The sequence below is a fragment of the Marmota monax genome, unplaced genomic scaffold, assembly GCF_021218885.2.
Source record: "Marmota monax isolate L192 unplaced genomic scaffold, Marmota_monax_Labrador192_F-V1.1 WCK01_AAM20220418_F8-fsc00006, whole genome shotgun sequence".
NCBI classification, from domain to species: Eukaryota; Metazoa; Chordata; class Mammalia; order Rodentia; family Sciuridae; genus Marmota; species Marmota monax.
The window spans coordinates 2151666-2158471 of record NW_026693712.1 but is presented as its reverse complement, the minus strand read 5'-3'; the positions used below and the strand labels follow the sequence as shown (position 1 = coordinate 2158471).

The window sequence follows — 6806 nt, the reverse complement described above, 5'->3', positions numbered from 1 at the left end:
TTGCTTTCCGAGATAAATTCCTCTGAATTCTACTCATTTGTGGGTCAAAGATCTGAGGGCTACACTGGAGGACTGATATTTTTTAACTGAAGGCTAAAAAGCCTTCTAGGTCTATCTTGCAAATCATAATAATTTTTCTTAATAATATGAAGTTATTTATCTAATTTTCATTTAGAAGACAATTGAACTTTTTCAAAATGGTTCCAGTTCTTTTATAAAAATTAATTGATGACATTCATTTAAGTCTAACTTCTGAATTTTTAATTTTGGAACCAATTTTATGTGCTTTGGAGAACATAGTTTCTTTATTGAGAAATGTAATATAATTTAATTTATCACTATAGCTCTGAGGGATGTCCTTAAAATAATAAGCTATTCTTTATTAAGTTTTCTCCTACAAGTTATTTGGATTTTGGTTATTTTAGATAAGTATTTGCTAGTTTATGTAAGGGGAAATTTGCAGTCAGTTCAGCTTATTAGACACAGAGGGAAAAAGTATAAGATACACTGCAGGAGAAAGTATCAAGTCTGACTACTTGACCTTATAAGCAAAGAGATGGATTGATGTATATGACACCCTCAGATATAAGATACCCAATATCTTTGATGCTATTATTAGGTACGGATGAATATTAATACTAACAATATTAATGTTGGGGGAATACTGGTGAGGACTAAGAAAGAACTACATATGTAACTGAAGGACCCCAAGGCCCCAGGCCCAACATTAGGAAAACTAACCCCTGTGCCCTGAAGCTGCAAGATGTTCCATATAGATAACCCCGGAAGGGCCAAACTTGAGCAAACGGGGTAAAAACAGGAACTAAAAGGACAGGATGCAATTTTATGGTTTTTCTGAGAACTAAAGTGAGAAAACAAGTTTACCCCCCTAGGTGACTCAACTGCTGAATTCAGAGGGACCAATAGGAAGGCTGTTGCTGTGCTAAGCTAAGACCTAACCCACCTGTTCCCTATAAAAGATCTATACCCCAAAGCCCGGTGTGCCAGTTCACCGAAGCTCCGGCTGAGGTTTTGCTGTGCACCCGCAGGCGCCTGTGTGAGAATAAACGCCTCCTGCTCTTTGCAGCCAGTGTCTCGTGTGGTTCATTCCGGGTTTGGGATCTGTGGATATTTCATTGTGGAGGTTCCACCGAGATCCAAGATCCCGGTTCCGGTTCCGATCCCGGTCCCTATCCGGAGGACACCCGACATCACTGGGAGGTAAGCTGGCCAGCTCAAACTGACTGTCTTGTTGTCCTGTTGGTTATCTGTTCTTTGTTCCGCGCAGCGTCTGTAAGACTATATGATCCTAGGCATAGTCATTTAGTATTCTGAGTATTCTGAGGCAGTTCTGTCATTTAGTATTCTGAGGCAGCTTGAGAAGGAGTTGACGAACTCGGACTTCTCCCCTGCCACCCTGGGAGACGTCCCAGGGATCAGAAGGGTCCATTTCTTTGGGGCCCCCGGTGTTTCCGAGGGTTATACCATTTTTGTAGGCGACAAAGAAGTACAAACTTCTCCCAGGCCATCTGATTTGTTCGGTTTCCACCGAAGCCGCGCAGCGATCTCACTGTTTGGTTTCGTTTTTGTGTCATTGTGTCTGTCTCTCTATTTCCTCTCTGAGAATAACATGGGACAATCACTAACAACCCCTTTGAGCCTAACTCTAGATCATTGGCAAGACGTTCAAGATCGGGCAGACAACCTGTCCGTGGCAGTCAAAAAGAAAAAATGGGTAACACTCTGTACCACGGAGTGGCCAATATTGGCCCACCCTCGAAGTTAAATGGCCCCCAGGAGAGTCCCTCCATCTCTCTCTCTAATTTGCAAAGTCAGAGATTGTCTTTCAGCCGGGGCCGCATGGCCATCCAGATCATGGCTTTTAACCTTTCAGGACCTCTGCGAATCCCCTCCTGCATGGGTGGGATCCACGCAGTCCGCCGGGAGGATTCCACCCGGCGGTATGGCGGATCTGTCCCGTCCCTGTTCCTCCCGGCCCCTCCACCCCAGGAAGCGAACGGGTCTTCCTGGAGTCGGGCTGCTTGGAAATGCAGCCCAAGGCGGATGATAAATTCTATCTAAGGCTGAATACTGAGACTAGGGAAGCAATGTTTTCTTCCCCCCCCATAACCGGCTTGAGTGCAAATAGAGATGCCTGCTGGGGCATCAACAACTTTGACATCTCGCTTTGACTTTTCTCAAAGCCCTGTCCTCATTATTAAATTAATGTTAATTGGCTTTAGAGATGGGAACCAAATTTTCAGTCACAAATTTTGACACTCTCAAGGGGACTTTTAAGGAGTTCCCACTCTGCTTTCTTGGGGAAGCCTAGCACTCGAAACAACTGCAAGCAGAGGATGGACTTTTTGGGAGCTGGCTACTAACAAGTTAAAAAAAAAAAAATACCTAAACTAGAGGAACTGATCCTGTGGGTGAAAGATAGGATTAAGGGACTCCCAGCAGCTGCCAGAGCCATTTAGCTCTGGGGAGTTCCCTGGGTCCTTATCTACATCTTAAGGATCTGTTTACTTAACCTCTGTTTACTTAAAAAGAAGGGACACTGAATGCAGTAAAGCCAGTCACACTGAGACCCTTGATTTTACACCTATAGTTGCCCCTACGTGAAAACATCTGGTCCACTCATAGGAAAATCTATGGTGCCACTGATGGGAGTCATAATTAAATGAAAGTTCAAAACCTGGAGAGATATTTTCTTATCTGGTTGTCTAATTGTTTCTTAGGGATAATCTAGGTTAAATATGTGTCTAAAAAATAAATAATAATAATTTTTATTGTAACAATCTGGTATCTGAATGGGTTTCTAAAACATTGCACTATCTTGCAGTTAAAAGTTGGGTTTAAGCAATTGTTTAGTTTGATTTCAGATAGTTCATGCTAGAAAACTTAAATACTTGGGATAAAAAATTTTAAAAGTTTCAATTTTGAACTGGGTAGCCTGAAAAAAAAAAATTAAAAATAGATCCAAATATCTTTAATTCACGTGATTCAAACGGTTCAATTTAGATTGGGTAAACAGATAAAAGTAAAGATGTCCTCAAAATTAAGCTTATAAGTTTCTCTAGGTGTTCAAAAAGGCCCTAATAAAATGTTAACTCTGCTTAAATTTAAAAGTTTACAAGTATTGTTTCAAAATGTGAACAAAAGGAGGTTTATGTAATTATGGTGTTATTAATGTGTTCATATCTTCCAGGTATACAAGTCTGTAAGGTAAAAGCTTCAAAAGAACATTATATCAAGCTGGTGTTCTAAAGTTGTATGGTAATTTTAGGCTTAAAAAAAAATGTTAGAAATTCAATTATATCATTTGTGTTCTATAACTGAACTTGTTATCAATAAGATATGTACAGTTCCATGTTACTTTCTACTCTAAGATACAATTTATGTATTTTTAAGTTAATAAGAGCCTAATCTGTGTGAAGGTTTTATTGCAAAACACAAAAGTACATTACTACTTTTCTACAAGAGGTTAAAAGCTTTCAGCCTTTAATTCATATTTTAGGTGTGATATTATGTTGTGTTAGCTAATGTTCATGTAAACTTGAACAACAATTTATGTAAACTTTATAAAATGATCAGCTTCAGAACTATAGTACTTAAAATTTATAAAGAGCCCTGCCTTACTTGAGATAAGGCTCTGTCCCATCTCACTACATGTGAAAATGGCTATGAAAAAAAGTAAGCCAGATTTCAGTACAGTTAAAGTTGTGTCCAAAAGTAGGTTTTTGCCAAGATTACTAGGATCTCAAACAGGAAATTATGATGTATAACCCTGCCAGAATTCAAGGTAGCTATTATATAAGCTAAATATGTTTTTACCCTAGTTAGTTTTGTTTTGTAGTTTGCTTATAGATGGTTTAAGGATTGCCTATTAATATTCTAAAGAGGTATTGCTTTAAGAACACAACCTGGGTCAACATAAGATAAAGAGTTATCACCTACAGGATAGAGAGATAGACATTAAAGCCCAGTGCTCTTAATATAAGGCTGTTAACTTATTTGCTGGATGTTTAAGATCAAGTTTTTAAAATTAGTTAAATTAAAAGGGCCAAGAAAACCAATATTTGGCTCTTGCCCTCTGAGTCAGTCTGAATCAGGGAATAGGGGACTTCTCCAAAGGGCTCAGCAACTCTAGGCCACATAACCTCCTGAGCAGGGAGATTAATGAGACCAGTGGAGGACAGAAAGCCAAATGGTGCATTTGCTGTAAAGAGGAGGGTCATTAAAAAAGGGAGACATCCCTGATGCTTCTGAGGGAAGCCATATGGTCAAACAAGGCCTGGACCCATCCTAGCGCAAATGGCACTAGCAGAACTGAAAAGCTGCTATGAAGTTCCCGAGGACTCCCAGGATAACTCAGCTGACTGTAAACAATAGGTAGAAACAAAAGTCAGTTTGACTTGCTTCATCTTAAACACTTAGCAAAGACAGTCAAAGCCAAAGCACAGCTGTTCCTGGACATCTTAAATGATAATAATAATTAAATGTAACTTCCATAAATAAATAGACTGGAGGCTACAAGAGAGATTCTTAGACAGAAATGCCTGATAACTGTCAAAGAAACTACTAGAATAGTTTTAGTCTAAGGCTTTTATTTCTAGACAACACAGGTAGACTTGATGTTTGCTAATATGGTTATCCAGCCCTAAGTAGCAGAATTAAAGATTTCTCTATTAGACACAGAGGAAAAACAAAAGGCTCTTTTGGAAGCTCGCAAAAATGTGCCAGGGGACGACGGGCGCCCCACCCAACTCACAAATTTGATTAACGAAGCTTTTCCTTTAACCCGGCCAAACTGGGACTATGCGACTGAAGCAGGTGAGAACCACCTACATCTCTATCGCCAGTTACTCATAGCGGGTCTCCATGGAGCAGGGGGGTCTCCATGGAGCAGGGCGACGGCCCACCAATTTGGCTCAGGTAAGACAGACTATCCAGGGGTCAGAGGAAACTCCGACAGCCTTCTTAGAAAAATTAAAAGAGGCTTATCGGAGGTTTACTCCCTTTGATCCTGATAATGAGGACCAAAAAGGAAACATTTAATGGGCCTGCCTTCGTCTCCCAGGTAAGTCAGGCGGTAGCCAATACATTGGAGATTAATTAAAAATTACATTATGGTTATAGACCCCAAAGTTCAGGACAGGTAAAAAAGATAAATAGAACCATTAAGGAGACTTTAACTAAATTGACACTTGAAACTGGCACTAGAGACTGGGTACAACTCCTACCTTTAGCCTTGTATGGGGCCCAAAACACCCCAGGCCCACATGGACTAACCCCATTTAAAATCCTGTACGGTGCCCCACCTCCCGCTATTAACTTTTATAAAACTAAAACCTATGCCTCCCTCACCCCATCTATGCAGACTCATTTGCATGCTTTGCAATTGGTCCAGAACGAGGTCTGGAAGCCTCTAGCCGCAGCATACAAAGAGGAACTTAAAACCCCCTTGCTGCCACATCCCTTCAAGGTCGGAGATACCGTCTGGGTACGCAGGCACCAGAGCAGGAACCTCGAACCGCGGTGGAAAGGACCCTACACTATCCTGCTGACCACTCCTACTGCACTCAAAGTGGACGGCATCGCTGCTTAGATCCATGCTTCCCACGTGAAGACTGCACATCCACAGGAGTCCGCAGACACCTCTCCGGATCCAGAATGGAAGTTGCAACGTACCCAAAATCCGCTAAAGATAAGACTCACTCGCTGTTAATTTTTCTTGCTTTGTGCTGTGTCTTCCCCATATCAGTTAACCCCAACCAATCTGTGAGCCAGACATGACAAGTATTATCGGGGACAAGAAATATAATTAAAAAAAAAAAAAATCCGCAAAATACCCCCTTTGGGCTTGATGGCCTACCCTAGGGCCTGAAAACTAAGTCGCAGGCACAAAAATGTGGGCAACATGAAAGTTACTATTGTAAGTCTTGGGGATATAAAACTACGGGGGATGCATAGTAGAAGCCAAGCTCATCTTAGGATTTAATTCAAATAAAAAAAAAAAAAAACAAAACAGGATCCCCCACTTTCTGCCGACTCTTGCAGGAGCCTGAAATGGTACGGGGCAGGGCCATGTACCGCATTTGCCTGCAACCCCTTAAACATTACCTTTACTCAGGCAGGCAAAGCATCAAAAGATTGGATAAAAAAAAAAAAAAAACAATGGGGCCTGAGAGTATATCATAAAACTGCCTATGACCCTGGGGTCCTATTCAAAATTAGATTAATAGTAAATACCAACCCCCAACCAGTATGCTGAGCCGTCAGCTGAAATAATGCTGGAATCCGAGCAGATGGGTCAATGGATATAAGATTATATCCATGATATAAAAAAAGGGGGGAATGAAGGACCCCAAGGCCCCAGGCCCAACATTAGGAAAACTAACCCCTGTGCCCTGAAGCTGCAAGATGTTCCATATAGATAACCCCGGAAGGGCCAAACTTGAGCAAACGGGGTAAAAACAGGAACTAAAAGGACAGGATGCAATTTTATGGTTTTTCTGAGAACTAAAGTGAGAAAACAAGTTTACCCCCCTAGGTGACTCAACTGCTGAATTCAGAGGGACCAATAGGAAGGCTGTTGCTGTGCTAAGCTAAGACCTAACCCACCTGTTCCCTATAAAAGATCTATACCCCAAAGCCCGGTGTGCCAGTTCACCGAAGCTCCGGCTGAGGTTTTGCTGTGCACCCGCAGGCGCCTGTGTGAGAATAAACGCCTCCTGCTCTTTGCAGCCAGTGTCTCGTGTGGTTCATTCCGGGTTTGGGATCTGTGGATATTTCATAACTAT

General features: G+C 41.5%; 1 long non-coding RNA gene across 1 annotated transcript; it reads left to right on the top strand.

Moving 5' to 3' along the window:
- The first annotated feature begins 705 nt into the window (after positions 1 to 705).
- Positions 706 to 6198, top strand: LOC131424764 (uncharacterized). The gene is made up of 2 exons (XR_009228282.1): positions 706 to 1221; positions 5384 to 6198. It is a non-coding gene; the product is annotated as an uncharacterized LOC131424764 (long non-coding RNA).
- Positions 6199 to 6806: the final 608 nt, after the last annotated feature.